This window comes from Sciurus carolinensis, chromosome 3 (genome assembly GCF_902686445.1).
Source record: "Sciurus carolinensis chromosome 3, mSciCar1.2, whole genome shotgun sequence".
Taxonomy (NCBI): domain Eukaryota; kingdom Metazoa; phylum Chordata; class Mammalia; order Rodentia; family Sciuridae; genus Sciurus; species Sciurus carolinensis.
In genome coordinates this window covers 120,454,750-120,477,548 of record NC_062215.1, presented here as the reverse complement: position 1 = coordinate 120,477,548, position 22,799 = coordinate 120,454,750, and the positions used below count along the sequence as shown (strand labels likewise).

The 22,799-nt window shown below is 39.7% G+C and overlaps 1 protein-coding gene across 1 annotated transcript in view; it reads right to left on the bottom strand.

The window, feature by feature from the left end:
- Positions 1-6,683: 6,683 nt before the first annotated feature.
- The window catches only part of Myo3b (myosin IIIB), a 237,969-nt gene continuing 221,853 nt past the window's right edge, over positions 6,684-22,799 (bottom strand). Inside the window, exon 22 of the mRNA XM_047544143.1 lies at positions 6,684-9,511. The gene's annotated coding sequence lies outside the window, so the exon portion shown is untranslated. The remainder of the gene's footprint in view (positions 9,512-22,799) is intronic.

The following is a 22,799-nucleotide window of genomic DNA, read 5'->3' as shown; positions in this document are numbered from 1 at the left end:
GGGAAATGGATTTTAGCTTTCTAAAATAGAAAGAGAAAAGTCCTAGAAAGAGGTTAAAATAGTGACTAAATAAGCCAATCCAAGTATCTACTACATTTTCTGACTAAGCAGTTGCTCACTTTAATTCCTAACCGCCACTTCTAGACCCTTGCTTCTCCTCCAAGAAGTTGCCCAAGAACTGACTGCTCTTTCTTCTCATTACAAAAATGAATTATGGTTCAGTATTATGGTTTGGACCTGGAATATCCCCACAAAAACTCACATGTCAGGCAATGCAGCAATATTAGGAGGTAAAGTGATTAGCTCACGATGACTCTGACCTCATCAGTGGATTAATTCATTCACTAGGCTACTGGGATTTGGGATCTAGTTGGAGGAAATAGATCACTGGGGGCATGCCCTGGAAGGGTTTATCTTTTCCCAGTCTCTCTTTCTCTTTCTGCTCCCTGGTTGCCATAAACTGAGCAGCTTTCCTCCACCATGCCCTTCCGCCATGATGTTTCTGCAGTGGAGTTGATCAACCATGGTCTGAAGCTCTGAAACTGTGAGCAAAAGTAAATCTTTTTTTTTTTTTTTCTCTTCTAAGTTGTTCTTGTCAGGTATTTTTAAAATATTTTTTTTGTAGTTGTAGATTGTCAGCATGACTTTATTTATTTTTATGTAGTGACAAGAATGGTACCCACCCAGTGCCTCACATGTGCTAGGCAAGTGCTCTGCCACTGAGCTACAGCCTCAGTCCCAGGTATTTTGGTCATAGTAGTAACACGCGAATACACCGTGTCTCTGGTCCTAGACTCAGTGCGGTTGTCCCACTCAATCAACTTTGTATTGGGTTTCTACCATGTGTACCTCCTTGGTCATAGGTTACTTCTGGTTTTAACTTTGACCTTCCTCTAGAATTCCAGCCCTGAATTACTGTCTCCCTGATATGGCCTCAGGACTGTCTCATCAAACCTTCAAAATATGTATATCCCAACCAGCTGCAGTGGCACACACCTGTAATCCCAGTCAAGAGACTGAGGTAGGTGGATGGAAGTTCAAGGCTACTCTGAGCAACTTAGTGAGACTCTCTCAGTAACTTAGCTAGTTTCTGTTCCAAAATAAAATAATTAAGTAAAAAGGACTAGAGATGTAACTCAGTGATCAAGTGCCCCTGGATTCAATTTTCAGTATCCCATAAATACCCCAAACCAAAAAAAAAAAAAAAAAAAAAATGTACATTCCCAGGAAACATATTCCCTCTTCCCATTTTCCAAACCACCTCATTTCCCCAATGTTTCTAATTGGAGTTTTTAACTTGGCTCAGGTAAAACTCATCTGAGGTTTCTCCTTCCCTCTCCATTTCCATCACGGCTTGTTCTACTTCCATGCTATTATTCAATTCTTGCTCCTCCTTTTTTTCCTCCACTTCCATTTTCTTGGCTGAAGCCTTCATTATCTCCCAGCTCCCACTTCATGGTCTTTGAGGCAGATGTATTTTCCAGGGATGACCACAATATTTCCCACCCCACAATCTGTCTAGCCTTAGTGACCTTTTTTTGGGGGGGGGGTACCAAAGATTGAACTCAGGAGCACTCAACCACTGAGTCACATCCCCAACCCTATTTTACATATTATTTAGACACAGGGTCTCACTGAGTTGCTTAGTGCCTCGCTTTTGCTGAGGCTGGCTTTGAATTTGTGATCCTCCTGCCTCAGTCTCCTGAACTGCTGAGATTACAGGCTTGTGCCACCAAACCTGGCTGAGTGACTCACTTCTAATCAATACAATGCAGACAAGGTGACTTTGGAGGCAGTAAAGGCAAGTGGCTTCTCTATCTGGTGTTGCTGGAATGCTTACTCTTTAGATACTCTCCCAGGGACACTCCCTCTTGGAATCTAGCTGTGAGAAACCCAAGCCACACGCAAGGCTATCTGACAGTGCTTTGGTCAAGAGTCCCGGCAGAACTCAACCTTTGAGCGATTGCCGCCCAGGAGTCAACATGTGAGCAAAGAAGCCTTGAACCATTCCACCTCCAGTTGTTTGAGACACCCTGGCTGAGGTGCCAGACAACACGGAGCCAAGATGAGCCATCCTCTCTTGCTGGGTTCAAATTCTTGACCCAGAAAATCCATGAATACAGTAAAAACTCTTATTTTCCTACACTAAATGTATGGTGGTTTGTTATACAGCCAGAGGGGATCAAAACAGCCCCAAAATCCATGTTGTACATTATATAACAACCATCTTTCCAAAACCCAAGCAGTTCATGTTTTCACCCTGCTCAAAAACCTTAACTGTGAGCATGGAATGAGTTGTATCTTCTTCAGACTTGCATTCAAGTTGCCTCATCTTGACTCTTTCTACCTTATCTTTCACTTCAACCCACTACTCACCACTACCCACCACTACTCACCTTTCATTGCAATCTTATGAGATATTAGATTTTTACCTGGTGATAAGTGACACTTTCCTACCTCCATGAGGCTCCAGTCTCATATCCTCCAAGACTCTGCTAGTTGCCAGCCAGTACCATTTAGTGAGTGTGTTGCAGCTAGTATTCAGGATCCACATGTGGCTATTTAATTGAAAATTTAGTTCTTCCATTTCACTGGCCCCATTACAAGACTCAGAAGCTACATCCCCCTGAATAGCACTGTCTTTTTTGCCTTCCTTTTCAATTAATCTCTCCTACATAACCTTAAAATTGCATTTTTAGCAATTTTGATGTGAATGACAAGTTGAATGTCATATAAACCAATGTCAAAAAAATTATAGCTGCATCTTGGCTTTCTACTCTGTTAGTGTGTTGCTTGGTAAATGGTAGGTGCCTCTAACACTAAGTTGCCGGGAAACAATATCAAATCTCTGTATTAAGGAATTAAATGACCTCTTAGAATCTTTTCCACTAAAATATTCAACAATATATATTCTCCCAGGAAAACTAGTTCTCAAGCGACAAATAATTTGGGAGGAGGGTCTTTTGAGAAGAACATCCCAGTGCAAACTTTTCTGTTTCTCTAGTTGCTATTTAAGGGATTTATTTGAGAGAGAGTGAGAGTGGGGAAGCGAGAGAGAGAGAGAGAGAGAGAGAGAGAGAGAGAGAGAGACTGAGACTCAAAGTAGGCCAAGATTTTCCTAGTTGTCATAATGTCTTAATCTACCTGCCAACATGATGTAGCATCAAGCTAAGAAGGAATTTCCTTCTCGTTGTCCCTCCTCTGACCAAGTGGGACATGGGGACAGTCCATTACTGAACTGATGTTTTCTTAAACTTAATCTTCAGTTTAAGAAAAGGGTATTATATCTTTAAATTATCAAGTTTATATAAATAAAGCACATGAAACTAAGATCTAAAATCATGTAGTATGTGACAAGACTACTTCATTGTGTGTGTGTGTAGACAGAGGGATGAGAGGAAATTAATCATTCTAATGTTAACCATCTAAATTTTACTTGTACAATAAAGCACAGTAATTAGTCATGTAAATCAGACACAGCCTTGTACAAGCCCCGTAAAAGAGAGGCCATTGACAATTTTTCTATATGACCCCATGCTCCTGTCAGACAGTGTTTACGGTCATCATTTCCCTTCACTCTTAACCACTGAGTGAAACTTCTAATAAAAGGAGGCATTTTTGAGGTTAATATTTATTTAATCTAAACATTCTATTTTAAACATAAAACCTGAACTCTGTACCAAAAGCCCCTTTTTGGTTACTCAGTAAATTTACTCTTATTTGATGGTTTTGACAATGATAATTGGGAATTTGTTTACCTTTTTCTAGAAGAGATACTGAAAAACAGGGCACTGCTCTTAGGTTTTAGATTCAATGGCTTTTGAATAATTTTGGGTCACATGCCTAACTTAGCTGTCCCTTTAGATCCTTTTTTTTTTTTTTTTTTTTTTTCATTTTGCAGTGCTGGGGATTGAACCCAGGGCCTCAAAGCATGCCAAGCCGAGCTCTACCACTGAGCTACATCCTCAGCCCAGCTGTCCTTTTAGAATAGTTATCATTTCAAACACATTTACAATGTCTATACTTTTTAGTTAAAATGAGTTTTTAAAATGCAGAAAGCATTAATTTTCTTGATATTTTAGAAAGGTGCCTTCAAGTCTCATCATCATTATGAAGCATTTTAGGGAAATGCTTTTGGGGCTGAGGCAAAGCAAAGCCCCAGCCGGGGGCATCTCAGTGTAGCTCAAGCAGGTCAGCACTACCACCCCCAGGCCCTTGTGCCTTCTGAGGGTACCCTCATTGTCTGTCTTTACCTGGAAGTCTCTGCCAAGTTATGGGTGCCCTGGACTCCCATCCCAGGAACAAGAGAGAGTTTTAATATCTGTCTACATCACATGCCTTGATGACAACTTCTTCAGACCCCAACAACCTGAAATTGATGCTTACATATAAATCTAAAAGGAAGAACTAGGTAAATATCTATGTATTTTATTCTATACTAGCCTAATTAATAATTGACAAATATATATATTGCTCTGCCCTCTTGGCACAACATGAAGGGTTAACACAATTTTCTTCTACAAGCAGTATAGAGAAACAATGGAGTTTTCAAATGAACACCCACCCTTTATACTTATTTATTTATTTATTTATTTATTTTGATGATTGAACCCAGGGCCTGGCACATGCTAACATGTGGTCTACTACTGAGCTACATCCCCTACCCATGATCCTGTTTTTAACTCTCCAAACAGTAAGAAACCCAGTCTGGGCATGCACACAGTCATAGCTCTGTGACTATAGGCAAGGCTCTCACCCATTCTGGGCCTAATTTTCTTCACCTGTGAAATAAGGAACTAATTTTCTGACTTTTTTTTTTTTTTTTTCCTTTCTGGATTTCAATGACACAGTAAAAATGCTTTTTTGTTTGTTTGATTTTGATATGTTATGTTTGAGAAGTTATTTTCCCCTTTTAAAAAATTAATTTTGGCAAAGGCAATGAAATTTACCATCTTAACCGTTTCAGTAGTGGTTAAGTATATTCACATTGTTGTACAATCTCCAGAATGTTTTCCTCTTGCAAAACTGAAACTCTCATTAAATATCTGCCCATTTTCCCCTGGGCCCTCAGCCCCTGGCAAGTAAAACTTTGCCAGATCCCTCATATCATGGAATCATGCATATTGTTCTCCTGTGTCTGGCTTATTTTCACATAGCATAACGTCTTCAAGGTTCATCCATGGAGTAGCATAAGAGAATTTCCTTCCTTTTTAAGGCTGAAGTGATGACCCATTAAAAAAAAGAAAGAAAGTAAAGAGAAGGAAAAACAAAGGAAAAGAAAAATAAATCTCATTTCCGAAGATAGCTAGGATTGTAACATTTTAGGGTAGAACAGGCATTGAAATCTGTTCTGTTATTTCAGATGTGGAAGTTGAAGCCCAGAGAAGGTAAGTGACTCACAGGAGGCTGCAGGTTGGTGAGGATTCTGGGTCAGAACCCAGGTTCCGGGGGGTGCAAGTTCTCCACCACAGGAAGGGCTGGGGCTGCATCAGGAGAATTCTAAAAGAAGGGTCACCGGGTTATACATTAGGTAGGAGGGAAACAGCTTTGGATGTGCTGAACAACAGGTGGACCTGGAATGCAGGCCAGAGCCAGCTGGGATTAGGGTGTGAGGTGTTGGGGGAGGGAGACAGGAGAATGGTATGGGGGAGGGGCAGAGAAATTCAGGGAAGGGGACACAGGAGGAGAAAGGCAGGCCAGGCACCAGATAGGAACAGAGCCTTGGTGGAGGAACTAGGTTTTGAAAGGCACTAGTAGTGAATAAAACAATGCAAATACTTCCATCCTCCAGGAGCTAAATCAAGTTTTCTTCATGCCCACCTCTTCCACTAAGTTTAGTGAAGAAATTATGGAATTCTCAATGATTCCCCCCACCTGTCCATGATGCTTGACATACCTGAAAACAGGACAGAGATATTAAGGATGTTGAGAGAAAAATCCTAGATAGCAAATGCCTGTTGAGGAAGCAGATTGGCACTCTGGCTCATTAAACGGTAATCAACACTCCTGGACAAGTGCAATGTGATTTCATCAGGAACTTTCTTGTTTGGGACAGAACATGTGGGTTGCTGGGATGGTTAGAAGAGGAGGTATTCGTTCAGCAGAGAACAGAAGCAGGAAGGAAGCCCAGATGAGGGATCCATGCGTGTGCTCCTCTGCTTGGTCTTGGCCTCATCTGTCTGCAGTTGTGGGCCTGGGGTTTTGGTGGTTAATTTGCCTTGACCAGAACAGTCTAACTGAATTCCTAGAGTCACATGATTTATGATGATTTTACTTTCTCAACCCAGTTAATTTTTTCTTACACCAGAAGTTTTGTCTCAGATGATTCATTAATAGTGGTATCAGGCAAAACATTACATAATGTGTGTGTTTTATAGGCACCCAGAATGTATTCCTGCCACCCACGGGAACTCTGATTTGATGTTCATTTATTTTGAGAGACTTTGTTTTCCAAGAACTAATTCTTCAAAGACTTACGGAAGAGAGCCAAGCCACCTTTATGGTGGACACAATTTTCTTTTTCTCCCATGCTCCAATTCCTGGCTGGCTATAAAGCTATCAGACTCATTTCCATATCAAACAAAGAGAAGCAGAAAAATACTCCCCTGATTCACATAAAAAGACACATTACTGCAGATTGTCTAAGAACTTGTTTTTATGGCCAAAATTAGCAAATTATTCACAGTAATAGGTGAGTCAGATGACAATAGTGTTTAAGAGAACAAAGCTGTTCGTCAGGACTCTGACCCCACATCTAGCCCAAGGCGGGTCCCCAGCTGCCAGAACATCTCTGCATACTGACAGCCAAAAGGCTAGAGAGAGAGAGAGAGAGAGAGAGAGAGAGAGAGAGAGAGAGAGAGAGAGAAAGCACAACCAGGAAGTCTGCCATTTAGCTGACACAGCTACTAGAAAATGCATTCCAGGACTTGCTCCCCAGCTGCCCAGAGGCTCCATGGGTGGCCACTGTGTTAACTTAGGGGCACATGTGGCTCCCATCTCGCTAGTGGTCCCAGGGAAACTGGGGAGCTTCAGTCACCCAATAGCTATTTCCTTCCTTGATTTGAAACCCTGTTAGAGGTTTTGGAGACTTTCAGCTGAAACATGAGCTGCCAACTGCCATGTATGAGCAGAATACTCTTGACCTGCTCTTAATTGATACTGATTTAATAACCCACTTGGAAATGTTAATGTACACTGGGGTGCAAGGTGTTAAAAACATGTTTGGCACCTTCTGTATGAGACCTGTCCTGGGGACAGTTTATCCAGCCAGGGTAAATTGTCGTTGACCATCTGGGATTCGGCTATGCTTCCAATGAGGACATGGTAAAAGATGAAATAAATATGCCCTGAAACTGGGCCTAGTACCTGGGCCCTCCAGTCGGGAAATGTGTCCTCATGCAGGAGCTGGAATTCATCTGTGGGCAAATGGGCCCAGAATTCCAGAGGTAAAACCTGCAACAAGCCCAATCAAGCAAGCAACTTAGGACTTTAGGTTGCTGTTTGTTGAACTCTTACCTAAGGCCAGCCCAGTCCACTGCCTGTAAGTAGAGGATATGTCTGGTGTCCTGGCCCCTCAGGGACTTGTCTTGTGCCAGCTGGCAGCTAGAGCTCTCCAAGAGTGCCTCCAACCCTAGGGATTCTGGGCACTGGCTCAGAGGTGCTTAGCTCTGGCTGCAGGTAAGAATCATCAGGGAGATTTCATAGATATCCACAACCCAGGCCCTATTTAGATGAAGAAAATCACAATCTGTGAGGCCTAGGTACTGAATTTTTTCTTCTTTCTTTTAAAATGTTTACATTGAAGGGCTGGGAGGTTAGCTCAGTGGTAGAGTGCAAGTTTAACAAGCGAAGACCCTGGGTTTGATCCCCAGCACCACACACACAAAAACAGGCTCTTACATTAAAATGATTACAGATATCCTGGAAGTTATAAAATACAGAGATGCCCCATATACCCTTCATCCAGCCTCCCCCAATGATCATATCTTATATAACTACAGTTCAATATCAAAATTAGGACATTGACATTAATATGATAAGTGTATACTTCTATGCCATTTTATCACATGTAGGTTTTTGTAACCACTACTGAAACCAAGATACAGAAATATTGCTTTATTGCAAAACTCCTTCCTGCTACCCCTTTATAGACATATCCACACCTCACATTCTGTCACTAACCCTTGGCAACCATTAATCTGTTAATCTCTCCAATTTTATCATTTTGAGAATGTTATAGAAATGGAATTGTATAGTATGTAACCTTTTTAAAATGGTTTTTTTCCCACTCAATAGAATCCCCTTGAAAGCCATTTAAGTTGTTGTGCGTATCAATTGCTCCTTTTAATTGCTGTATAGCATTCCATATAGCATTCCATTGTATGGACATACCATTATTTCTTCATTTATCTAATAAAGGACTTTTTGATTATTTCCAGTTTGGGGCTATTACAAATTAGGTCTCTGTAAATATTTGTGTACATTGTGTATATATATATATTTATTTTTTTCAGTTATTTCATTTTTAAAAAGTTTCCTGAGTGACTTACTTGAGAATCATGGCTAGTAGGAACCCTTGGACTAGGGGAAAATAAAAAAGTGGCTACTGAATGTCTCAAACATTTATTAAATCCTCTTTGTGGCAATGAGCTGTGTGGTCAGTTGTGTATCAGAGTACATAAGAGCATAGGTACTGAAGTCAGGCTGTCTGGGCTCAAATCTTGGCTCTGCCTCAGTAACTCATCTATAAAATGGGGCAGTAACACCAACCTCATAGTATTGCAAGCATGTATTATGTAATGAATGCATAGTACATGTAGAGGATTAATACATAACTCAATAAATTGGTGCTTATTATCACACTGGATATTGAAGTTAGGTCTTGCTAATTCTTGGCTTAACACTCCTCAATGACTATAACAATAAATGCTTCAGATCCTACATATAAGCCTAAATGAATTTGTGTGGATGACTTACTATGGTGCTAAGGTCTAAGGGTGGGTGGTACTTTCTCCTGAGAACCTTCCACTGGTTTTGCCCCTTTACTGTGCTCTCCTAGTTTACCCGTTCCTCTTATGACACTTTTCCTGGATGTTGGAATTGCCTCTTTATATATGCATCTGCCTCCATCTGTATGTACATGAGGATTCCTTAAAGGCAGGGGCTTGGTGTCTTGCTTGCCGTTGCATCTCAAGTACCTAGCATGGTACGTTTCAGTCCTCATTAAATATATGTTGAACAAATGAATGAACCAGAGTCCTCTTAGTGTGTGTGGCGGGAAAGGATTTAGAGCCTGGTGAGTCCCGGGGGAGGTCCTGATCTGCAGCTTATTCAGGGTGGTCAAAGCTCAGGAAGCCTCTGCAGAAGGCAAAGTCCAGAGTCAGTCACTGACTTGCTCCTGCTGGGAGTTGCAAGGGCCTTGGGTTCCTAGGAGCTTGCTTGGCTCCTTTCTGAGTAAGACACCACAGGCTGGGAGGATACAGACGAGAGCAGCAACACAGCATCCTGAAGTCTGTAAGAGCAAACAAGTCAGGACTCACAGTTAGAAGAGACAAGTGTGAGAGGAGGTAGATCAAGTACTTTCTCACCCCTGGGAGTATTTATTTGTAAAATGTGGAAAAGAATTCCTTAGGCCCAGATTCTGGGGTCAGAATGCTTGGCTATGAGTCCCAGCTGCTTTGAGTCCACTTACTACTTTGCGACTTTGGACACTTAACCTCCCTGTGCCTTATTTTCTCATCTCTAAGATGAGGATAATAAAAGAACTTACTTTATAGGGTTGTGGGGATTAAAACAGTTCATAAATGTTTAGTATGATGCACAGAATTAATGTTAATCAAATTAAAAGAAAAAGCCACATGTACAATGAGAATAAAGGACTGCCATGGGAATCAGACAGAAGGAAAGCGCAGCCCTATTGCCCATATGATTCTGGAAAGGCTTCCCAAAGAAGATTTTATTTGCGCTTTTAGTCTACATTCAAAATTACACACTTGAATAAATATCTAGAAAATGGTGAAGCTGTAGCAAGGAGCTGTGGGACACCATGTAACAATCCTCTCAGGAGGGACCAGAAGTTGCTACCATCTGATGTCTGCCTTGTGGCTGCTTGAAAGGAAGTTGGGGGTAGAAGTCCAGCTCCTAGTGGACAGGTGTTTGAAACCCAGAGCCATCCTTACAGTTGGCACCTCGGTGAGGTCTCCACAGACAGGCGCGGATTAAGTCAAGAGGAGACCAAATTGCTCTTCCACCTGGTGCTGGTGGCCCCAGCAGGACAGGGCTGAGGCTCAGTGACAGAGTGGGCAACCACAGCTAAAACCTTCATTTGCTTATGCTTTGTTCTGCAGAGAAATCTCAAGTTCTGGTCCCCAGAGCAGTCAATTCAATGACTTTCATAGATACTGTCATATTCACATTATACTTCCATCTGGCCACAACTGTTTCAAAGAATCAGTTGCATCTCTTTTATTATCAAAAGAATAATGTAATTAATGCAAACTTTTAGGTCCTGAATTCAGCTGTCAGAAACAAAATAAAAGATCAGTGCCAAGGTCATTACCTTTTCCTTAGAAGTTTTGATGTCAGTTAAAGAAAAGAGATACCAGGAAGGAAAGGAGTTTTGAAGTATTTTATTCTTGTTTTCTATTAGGAGTTCAATTCTGACTTCATTGATTTTAATTAATGAATAGAGATTTTCAGAACCCAAGTAGAGCATATAGGCAAAATTAGGAACAAAATAAGAAAGGAAGTTCCTCTGAAATTGAAATATAAATATTTATGAAATGGTGGTACCTTTGGAAGTTTCTCAAACTACCCTAAGAAATGATTTGCAAATGTGACTGATGAGACTAACCAGGATGAGCAGGATTCTAATTAGTGGTGTTCTGCTTTGCCTGAGACCCTGTTGTTAGGTCAGAGGACCATGGTGATGGAGGTGGAGAATGGGAAAGAATTTGAAGGATGGAGTATTTGTCAGCCATGGGCAGGTGATGCTCAGCTGGCTTGACCGAAGCAGTGTCTTCTCTGTGTTCAGGAAAACTCCCCTGGGCAGAGAGCCGCCAATGGAGATCATGCCCGGCTGTCCTAACTGCACACCAGCTCACTGCAGACAGGGTCCCTTGAGAGCGCAGAGTCCTAGTCCCAACTTGAACACTGATCAGTCAGCATGGCTCAGGGCTTGGGACTCGACAGCCCCGTTTGTGGCCTGGGTGGCTGTAAGGCAGAGCCCCCCAGCCAGCACTTTGAGAACCTGCCTATGGCTCCTCTACCTCACGGACTTCAGCCTCCCCAAACACTCATTCTATCTTGGAGTATGCTCAGATTTTCCTACTGACAATTAATTCCCTTTCTGTTTTATTCATTCGTCATCTGGAAGATTAGAAAGAGAGGTTTCAGCTCTCCTAGGACGGCAGCAGAGGTGTCTCAGGGAGCAGGAGGTGAAGAACCCACGGGAGCAGCTCAGCCCTGCAGAACTCGTTCACAGACTTTCTCCTGGGCTTTCCTCAGATTTCACAGGAAGAAAAAGATCTTGACTTAAAACATTTTGAAAACTATTTGATTGTACTGATCAATCCTCCAGAGCCAGAATATCACACAATAGACCAAAGAAACTGAGTCCTCAAGCTTGCCAGACTCAGGCTATACTGTGGGTAGGTGGTGACCCCACAAAGGCACAGGCCCCCAAGTATTCTGGTCTAAATCTTCTTGCTTCTCTCTCTCATATCAGTCCACTCTCGAGTCTCATGCAGTCCTCGTATTTTGTAATTTTTGGAAGTTCAAATGAAAACAGAAAAGTCAGAATCCATCTTCTCACTGGGCAACCCATCTGCAGTCATCTGTGTATCCATTACCTCCCTCGATCTACACCTACCATCGCACTGCTGAGACTATAATGTACATCACGTATATCCTCCCAACCTCTTGTCTAATTTTACCATAAAGATTTCTCCCTGGTTCTGCATAGTTAACAATATCTTAATTTCTAATAGCTGCACAATAATCTATTATGATGTGCCAAAATTTATTCATTAATCAAAAGTGCAGTTTATAAGGCCTTTCCTCTGGAGAATTGGTGGCAAGTCCATTCCTAGAATCTTTTAACAAGAAACAGAAAGATTTAAAATAGGATTAGATAATGTTAAAAAGATTACATGGAAAAGTATTTTACATTCAAGAATGAATTAAATTGTAATTAGGTTTCTTCGAATATAAATAATATACGTCTCATGAAGGGAAAAGGGTCAGCTACTCTCTTCCCTTTAACATTTCTTTCCTAATAATGACTATTAAATATTCAATGCAGGAAGGCCAACATCGCCAACCTTATAGTGTTCCTAATACTTTTCATGGTTACTTGGCCTGTTTTGAAAACTGAAAATAGTATTTATATTGTTTATAAGAAATACTATAAAAAGGATTTTTGTATTTTTTATAACGGGGTTTCTTTTTCCACCTTTTTGAGTCATTTTAAGACTAAATAGTATTCCATGATGTGGCTACACCACAATGCCCTACTTGTGAATATTTAAATTATTTCCAGTGGGTTTCGTTTGTTTGTTTTTGTTGTTACATACAGTGCTGCAAAGAGTAATATTTTGTACATATCTCAGACTGATCCCTCAGGCTATATTTCTTTTGGGGGAACAGCTGAGCAAAAAGTAAGCATAATTTTAAGGCTCCTGATATACTGGAGTTGCAGACCAGGGATTTGATGCCAATGTATATGCCTACTGGTAGAGTTTGAGAGTACCCATTTTCTAGTATCCCCAGAAATAGCACTTTGATAAGAAAACATTGCCATTCTGAAAGTAAAAATGATACTCTATTTAAAATTTCTATTTTGTTATTAGTGAGGTCTAACACTTTTTCATACTTTATCAATTTGTATGAGCTGCCTATCTTTATTAGGATGTTTTTCTTTTTCTTAAAAGTCTGTAGGAGCTTTCTACTGTCCTTGAAGATGAGACTGTAAGGTCTTGATCTTCATGTATTCTTAGCTCATCATAGTAGTCAATATAGATTGATTAAGTGAAAAAAAATGGTTTATATGCCACAAATGTCATTTCTTGGATTATATCTGCAATCTAATGTTTTAAAATATGTATGACAAAATTTACCATTTTAAACATTTTTAGCTGTATAAGTCAGTGGCATTCAATACATTTACATTGTTGGGTAACCATTGCCACCATCCACTTCCAGAACTTGTCATCTTCCCAAACAGAAATTTAGTACACATTAATAGTAACTTTAACTCCCTAGTGCAATTTGATGATAATTTAAAATTGTAAGTAGTGAAACCCATCTTTTAAGGATTAAATGTATTTTTAAACTGATACATAAAACTACAAAAACTGTAAATCCATTTTTCTTTTTCCTTTAAGTTGTCTTTGACATTATGTTTGGAAAGGTCTCTCTATCTAAAAAATATGGAAACATTTGTATATATTTTCTCCTATGTTGTTATAATTTCTTCTTCTTCTTCTTCTTCTTCTTCTTCTTCTTCTTCTTCTTCTTCTTCTTTTATATTGATCTCTTTCTTTATCCAGATTTCTTTAAAAACCAAGCAAAAATTAATGGGAGGCCATTCTCCTCTTGTCATGTGGCGGTGTGTCCCATGAGCAGAGTCCTGACTGTCATTATCCTCAGCTATCTTTTCAAGGATGTTTATGTGGTGAACAGCCTTGGAAAGCAGAGACAATGTCCCTTAGGAGCAGAGGGCAGGGTTTTGGTTGTGCAAGATAATAAAGATAATACCTTGATCTGGGGCAAAGATCAGGCAGGCTTACTGCCCATTACAAAATGGCTGAATTCCTCAAGCTTGGGGTGCCTCTCCAGTATCCCCTGCACTGTAGCGGGCAGCAGCTGGCCCCCAGCATCAGTCTGTGGGGATGGGGACTCAAGAAAGGTGCGAATGCTGACTCTCTGGCTTCCTGTGGCTGCCTGGCTGGTCAATGCTTGGGCCATGGCCTGGGCTGGGGATCCACCTGCAGCTGTGAAGGTGAAATGGCTAGCCACAGCAGAGAGGGGCCTACTACTCTGGAGAAAAACAATGAATTTTCCAGCCCAGGTTCATCTGGGTTTTGCATGAATTTCTTCATTTCTCTCTTATATTCAGCTCCCTGAATGTAACAGTTGTTACATTCTGGAAAATTGGATAGAATTTGTGTCAGCATTTAATTTGACCTGGACTACCCATAAGTGCTTCATACAGAAATAGAGGTATTGAAATTTCAGAGGTAGGACTAAACATAGTTGAAAGTTTCTATCTTCCACCCACAAGATAAACTTAGTTTTCAGATAGTTTTAATGCCTCTTTTTCTATAAAGCAGGCTCCATGTCGTTATTTTTTTCCACTTGAAATTATTCCCCAAATTTAGTAAAGTACTTTGTAATGTGTAAGGAAAATGCATATAATTTCTAGATACATATAACTTCTAGATGATAATATTTTAGTGAGGAGCTTGTGACCTCTGTTTGAAACCAGTGACTGGAAAAGAAATGTGTTACATCAAAAAAACAGACTCTTTGCCAAGGATTGCTAGGATGAATTTGAAGTTGCTTCCATTATTCTTGAAAGTGGAAGTCCCCTTGTCCCAAATTTAATTGTCAAATGCATCTGCATCATTTGGGTAATTTTGAAGTTGCATAGGTGGGGCTTAAACATTCTGCTGTTGATGTTTTATGTTTATAATCTTTCTCTAATTGTTTATCCAGTGAAGATGTGAGGCTATATAAGCTTCAAAGGAATAGGGATCCCGTGTCTTTATTACTTTGATATTCCAGCTCTTGGCACAGTACTTGGAGTATAGTAGGTGCTCATTAAGGATGTGTTGAATATAAAGATGTGTTGAATGAATGGTGTTTGGGTGTTACAGACTAGAGAAAATACCCTGAAGGAAGAACTGTAATTTGTCTAAGGCATTTCACAAATCATAGTAATTAAGGAATTAGAAATGGCATTCTGTTAATTTTGGTAAATAGCTTGACGACTGAACTAACTTAATCCAGGTAGAATTACTCCTTATGCTTCTGTGACCACCTACGCTTTGTAACCTTTTTTTATTTTTATTTTTATTGTTTTATTTTACTGGTACCAGGGATTTAACCCAGGGGTGCCTAACCAAGGAGTGACACACCCAGCCCTTTTAAAAATTTTATTTTGAGACATGGTCTCGCTAAGTTGCTCAGGGCCTTGCCAGGTTGCTGAGGCTGGCTTTGAACCTGTGATCCTCCTGCCTCCACCTCCGAGTTGTTGGGATTACAGGCATGTGCTATCATGCCTGACTTCTTTGCTACCTTTTTAAGGTAGCAAACATTATTAACAGTCCAGAAAGGAGGGAGGCTGGAAACTAAGGGAAAATAAAAGGATTAACTAGATAAATTGAATGCATATGCTTTAGCTCTCTAAAAAAGAGGTGTTTAATCTCTTCTAGTTTAAAAAGAGTTTATGTATTATTGTTGTAATTTATTTGTAGTGATACAGATCTAATATCTACAATGGGCCTGTGGACAGAACAAAGTTTTGCCAAAGGAAAGTGACTCCCACTCAACCAGGAATCAAGGACATTTTCAAAAGGAAGAGTTGTGCTTATAGCTATGGGGAGAATCTTTGCAAATAAACTCTTTCCCCCATAACCAAGGGTTGCCATTTTACTAGTGGGAAAACATTGCCAATTTTAGGAAATACTTTAGGCACAAATGCAAAACCTCTTAGATCCTCTTTTGAAAATAACTTGACATGAGCTTTTTCCCCATTCCCTGAGGTCTGGAGTTGGGCTCTGTAATTTACAGGACATGATTAGGAGGGTTCCATGCCATTTTAGACTAATTATGTAAATTGGAAGGAATTTAGCCTTTCGTTCTTTATATCAGAGTCTTTCCCTTCTATGAGTACTAACTTCTAATGAAGCTTTAGTTTGTTTCCTTTTGTAACACTGCCTTAAAGTGCTTTGTCAATGAGCATTAAACAAATAACCAGGCATCTCTTTTTGAAAGACAAAAATTAAAATCCCAGATAAAGAGAGTGAGACAAAACACATTTTGCCAGTAGTTAGTCACCTAATTTGGCAGAGAGGGATTTGTTTTTGTCGCTGCTCCCTAAAAAGACCCGATGATAATACAGTATTGTCAACTAGATTTTTCCCCCTTTAACTTTTCCTATCGTTTCAGGCTTTGCTACTTGGCAAACACAACTTGGGACAGATTTCTTTATTTTCTCCTCTGGCCTAGAACGAAAAACCCCCACTTTCCAAACTGTTACCACCGAAGAGTTTATTAAATGGCTGAAAAAGACAGCTGGTCCTACCATCTGTTAAAAATTTTCAGGGGCCAAATAAAACAGGTTACACCTTTCGCCATGCCAAGTCCTGTGATACCCCCTTCCTCTCACAGCCTGGGGAGGGCTAATCTGAATTTCACGCTCTGATTTTGCTCTTGCTAATGTTGGAGCTTCTTATGCAGGCTTCTCCACGTTGCTTACATTACCTCTCTTTTTTGGGTTACAAAGCTATTCTCACATTTCAACCCGGCTCATTCGCAACCTATTACCTTACCCTTCCATAATCTCTATAGTTACCCCAGTGAGGAGAAGGAAATCCACAGATAACTAACTAATTTCTGACTTTTCAAGCCAAAGGGGAGAGCCAAAAGTACGTTTCTGTTGTTTTGCAACCATTTTTTTTTTTTCTATAAGTGCTAATGGAGGTAATTCAGATTTTGGAACAAAGGCTTAGCTCACCACACGCTGCAGGTGTGAAAGGGTTGAAACAAAAGAGATGCTAACCCTAATGGTATTTCTTGTCATTAACAATTCTTTGATGTTCACACTGGAGCCTCCCTTTTATCTTTTAGTTTTTCAGCCATCTTTGTTAACACGCAGCTCAATTGAATCTTTCCCCCCCACCTCCCCCTGGCCTTTAAAGACATCTGCAAAATGTTTATGCTAAGTTAGTTTCCACTGCATCTTTTAGTACCAAGGCAAAGTAAAATGAGATAAAGCTTGTGAGGTTATTATTAAAACATCAGTAAGTTTCTATCATTAAGCTGAAGGGGAAGATCAATAAAAAAGGAGCACTTAATGTTACTTTAATAAGGATGAGTTTCCTGTAACAGGACTTGGGATTAACTTTAGTATCACTGAAGAGCGCTTCACAATAAAGACGTTGCTGTGATCAGAAAAGGGTGACTTGCCTTTACCCAATTAAACAGTTTGCAAATATTTTGAATGCACTTGATGTATTATTTCCTGTTTCATTGAAAGCCTTCATTATGAACATATTTTAAGAATAGTTTACCACAGCCTTTTCTTCCCTGTGTTGTCCCTGGCAAGCTGCCAAAGATTTTTTTTTTTTTTTTTTTAATTTTTTTGGAGATTTGCTTATCTGTCCCTCTGTCCATTTAGGATTGGGGAAGGAGGAGGCAGATGACAGGGCTTCAGAAAAGTTTGTTTAACTTGCTTTGATGACAGCAAAATGTAGGGAACAGTCAGCACTACATAATATACTGTCCTAAGCTATTCGGCAGCTGGATCTGCAACCATACTGTGGGGGCAAAGTAAAATCATATGTTTCTCATCCAAATGGTTCCACTAATCTTGCTAGTGCCTTTTGCATTGTCTTGAACAAAACAGAAATGCTTGTTAATTGCTTCTGAATTGATACATCTTTCCTTTTAACCGTCACGGGGGGAGTGAATTTTTTAACTAGTTTAACACTTTTATGATATAAGTGGGAATCTCTCTGGACAGTTCATTTGTTAGAGGCTGAGAACTTATTTTTTGGCAAGTATTAATTTGGAGTCAGCACAATACTGAGTCACAACTGAAATAGACAAGAAACTCCCCCGGCCTTTATATACAGTTCAGCCCCAAATGACAGATACTAGAGAAAAGATAATAAGCAAAGATAAAATACAAATTAATGTTAACAATGTATCTATTTTATGATTTTCCTCTCATATTATTTAATAATTCTCAGCATTTATATGATGCTTTTCATCTTCAAAGCGCTTTACAAATGTTAGCTAATTAACCATGAGGTAATGAGGCCTGGATGATAATGCTACAGTAAATTTTCTCTAGCTCGGATTATGAAGTAAAAATGGAGATGTATGTATTCATACATTTTTAAAAAAATAGCATTAGATGGTTGTAGAGATTTTGTGAATCAGAGACTCAGGCAATTTATCTTCTATGTACAACTTATGTCTCTGTGCAAAAAAATCTTGGGCATTTCAGAAGCGGATTCTCCCACCTGGCAGGTGGTTGGCATGCTTTCTGTCATTTCATTCTTGATGGTCCTATTCCTTGTTACTTTCACCTTGGCTTCTCTCTTCTCATCCAATAACAGACAGATCTAAAAGGAAGGACACTCACTGTTGGGAATTAGGGACAGACACACATTTTCTTTTTTTCCCAAATTTTCCATGGACAAATTTTGATGAAATACATGCTAAAATACCTGTGCTATTTTTCACTACCTTTTATAATGATGCTGGTAAGTTGAATTCCATTACTTTAGAATGTGTGTATGTGCTCTGTGGACCGTTGATCTGACATCGTGTAAGGCCTAAATAATATATTTTATTTATTTATTTATTTAATTTTTGGTACCAGGGATTGAACTCAGGGGCACTGAATCATTGAGTCACATCCCAAGCCCTTTTAAAAAATATTTTATTTAGAGACAGGGTCTCACTGAGTTGCTTAGGGCCTGGCTAAGTTGCTGGGGCAGGCTTTGAACTTGTGATCCCCTGCCTCAGTTTCCCAAGCTGCTGGGATTACGGGTGTGTGCCACCGCACCCAGCAAATGATACAATTCTTAAAAAGAAAAGCATACTTTATTTAATCTAAATTATATCTTCTGATATAAAATGAATGCTAGTAAAAAGTTAAGTGATTAATAAAAACTTTGCAGTTCATAGTAGACTTAAATTACAAACTAATAAATAGACCCCTTTATGAGAATGAATTGCTAGACTCAGACTCTAAGGGCAGGTCTTGTTTTCCTGAAAACTTAATTTGGAAAAACCGAGAAAGTTTATCAGACTTCATGAATAAGACTGTGTGTGTGTGTTTGTGTGTGTGTGCGCGTGCTGCTGGGGACCAGGCCTTGCTTGTGCTAGGCAAGTGCTCTGTCATCAAGCTACACGCCCAGCACCACAGTAATTGATCTTAACAATTCAGAGGGAATTTTATTTAAACCACTGAAAGTCTTATATGCTCTAATTAAAGAATTCTAATTTAGCAAGGATTTATCCTGTTTGTTAAAGGCTTTCTTGTTTCTGTGAATTGTGGTGTTAAGTTATGACATATAAGACTAACAAGTAGAGGTTTGTCTAGGTTCTCTTCCCCTAAGACTTGGGGAACTTGTGGATATTTTTTGGAAAAAGTCAGACTGGAGTACAAGAGACAATAATGTCCAGATGACGGGTTAAATCTTTTACTTTTAATTCTGGTAGTTTTGAAGTCCTGAATGCCTAGTATCTGCTTCGGTGTCTTCACCATAATAATAAATCAATCAAGGGGAAGACTCAAAGACTAAGATATATTGAACCTGGTTCTATAAATGTCTTAGTGATATGGCTTTTTAAAACCAGTGCCTACTGATAGATTGTACATAAAATGCACAGTTGTCATAGGACTAGATGCCCCCAATAAATGAATTATACTAAATGAATAAGAGAAAAAAATTCATTTTGGAAAAGGTGATATACACAGGTGAAGGAACACTCTAAACTACACATAATGTGCCAAGTCTCTGCCATGCCATGACACTGTTTTAGTATTCTACACATAGTAATAACTTGCTATTTCCTGGTTAATTGGTGATTTGGTTTAAAATCTGGGGAATTTCCAGAGCAGATCACCCATCCTTGTTAAAATGAATGACTGGGCCACGTGTGTAATTCCAGTGACTCAGGAGCCTACAGGAGGATGGCAAGTTTGAGGCCAGCCTCAGCAACTTAGCAAGGCCTTGAGTAGTTTAGCAAGACCCTGTTTCAGAATAAAAATAGAAAGGACTGTGGATTTAGTTCAGTGGTAAAGTGTCCCTGGGTTCAATCCCTAGTACCAAATAAAATAAAATAAACGACTCAAAATATGTTCTGAGGTCTCACACTGAGACTACTTTCTGGTGTGGCCATTCTGACCCCATCAGCAGAAATGGGGTGCTGATGTTTTCCTTCATAAGGATGGGTAAATAGGCATTGATTTACTATGGAGTTGTGTACCATGTTTAGGTGTTCTCTTTGCCCCCTCTGTCCACCTGGAGAGCTGTTTTCGGTAGGCAAAATTCTCTATTTACATTTAAAATTTTTTCATATTTTTTTTTGGGGGGGATGAGTTAAAACATTAACTTACAGACAGCTTTCCTGCGTGGTCTAATTTCATCTTCTTCCTAGTATTTTCTCTCTCAGATATTAATCAGTATCTCAGGGTAATTAGTTCCTGCATGATCTCTAAATTTTCTTACTTTACTATACTTATAAACATGTATGTATCTGGCTTAATACCAACATGTATTTTCCAGTGCAGTCAGGAGGGAACTAGGTAAGACTGTGCTTTAGGTGTTCAGTGCCAGAAAACAGAGAGAGAACTGAAAATCTACTCCAACATTGTTCTATTATTCATCCCTCCCCTTTATTTTTGTGTAATTTAAAAGCTATCTTGGTTACTTCATAAAATATAATAACATGAAGCCAATGAGATTCTTTTTACAAAGTCCAAGTAAAACTTGTACTTTACCTTAAAAATTTATTTAAAAGAATTTCTTCATCAAATACCTTTTGTTTAATGCCCCCGCCAAAGAAACTCTTTCTCATTTGCAAAATGTTTTCAGTAGTGTATGGGAAAGAGAGTGCCTAGAAAACAGTAAAAGACCTAGGAGAAAAATCAGAGTTCACGGTGGGCAGAGAGGGGAAAGAGAAGGCACGAGTCACAGCCAAGAGGATCCCACCGGAACCAAACATCGGATTTGGATGTCTTTGCTGTCCCCTGCAGATGGCATGAAGTTGGAGGGAAAGGACATTCACCTCTGTATCTAGAATCAGTCAGAAATTATGGAAGGAGTATAGGGACCAGAGGTAAGCTAGTAAGCCTGGCCAGTGATGGCAGGGTCACTAATATGGGGCAAAAGTCCTGTGAGAGCAGCAGGAGGAGGAGGGAAAGACCACTGGGTGTCATTCTACTTAGGCAGCTCAAGGACGCGGCAGAGAGAGTCTGAGGAAGAATCCTACTTCTTTTAATAGGGATAACGGCACCCCTATCTGTAACGCTTATCAAGATATTTAGCAGGGTGCAGGGTGCACACCTGTAATCCCAGCCACTTGGAAGGCTGAGACAGATGGATTGCAAGTTCAAGGCCAACCTGGGCAATTTAGTGAGACTCTGACTCAAAATAATACAAATAATAAAAAATAAAAGCGTTCAATCTCTAGTACTATAAAAATAAATAAATAAAAATAAAGAAGTTTAACTTCAGGACAATTTAGAAGGAAATTCTATTTCAGGGATACATTTTCCAGTTTTGTTAATCTTTACAGATTATAGGTGATTTAGATACATAGGGAGGAAATGTCTACAAAAGAAACTTAAATATTTTGCCTTCTTTGATCTTTTCAGGGACAATTTCCTAGCCTTGAGCTAATGCCTAGTCCTGCTCTGCATCTGACCTGCAGTCTTTGTTGCTGGTATTGTTGCTACTGCTATTGTTTAATTTTTAGCCTTAAGGGACCCTTCCTTTGTCCAGAGAAAGGGGAGCTGGAGAAAAGAGTTTGGGAGAGAGAAATTCAGAGACCCACTCCAAGGTAAATTTTTGGCACTCAACGTGATATTTTAAGGGCTTGAGTTTTAATAAACTCCATTCCAATATCTTCCATACTACTTAAATCAATGCTTTAGTTCATTTAAAATTAAAGATGTGTAAATTAATCCATGAAGATTTGCCACAGAAGTTCTCACACCTTTTGTGCAGGGGAATCACTTAGAGCTGGGTTTTTCCCTTACCCATCTCCTGAGCTCTGATTTCCAACGTGTGGGTGGACTGGGAAAAGACCTCTGTCAAGCAGGACTGGTGGCTCTGGTAGACCACGAGGGGGCTCTTGGATAAACACTGGTATAGCAGTCATTATCTTGACTTATCCTGGGATGGGGTAGGTCCCTAGAACTTTCTTTCACCTGTCTCATCTTTTGAAGAAGGGGAGGTAGCTCCTGCCTGAAAGATCTCTCTTGGCCCTCTGGAATTGAGTGGGCACAGTCAAACTTCTGTGACCTCAATCCCCTTCTTTATTCTTACGGCTCTTTCACGCATATCCCAAAGCTGAAAATAGCAGGCTCCTTTACAGCTATAAATGGAATGGGTAAAAGTGGGCACTACCACTGAGAAAATGGGATTGGTTAAATGTGATGTGACATTGTGACCCCCTGGAGCCAAAATCATCAAGAGAAAGTGGGGGATGCCTCTGAGGTCCTTGTAGAAAGTGATTTTCCCTGTGATCTTGGTGTGAAAACCTTATCAAGTAGACAGCTCAGTATTTATCAGCAGAATCAGAGAACTTGTCTAGTGTGGCTTATTTACAACAAGAAGGCAGAAAGAAAAGAAACACAAAATAATGTAAGGGTTCCATGTGTAGTGGAGATATGAGTTTAACCTAATCTCTGGTATAGACATAGGTATTCAATATACACTTTTTTTCACACTTGTTGAGTAAATGAATTTTCTAAAAACAGATCCAAGCTCCATTTCAAGCTATTTAATATAAACATGTGAAATACACAGATAATTTCTCTTATACCTCTTAAG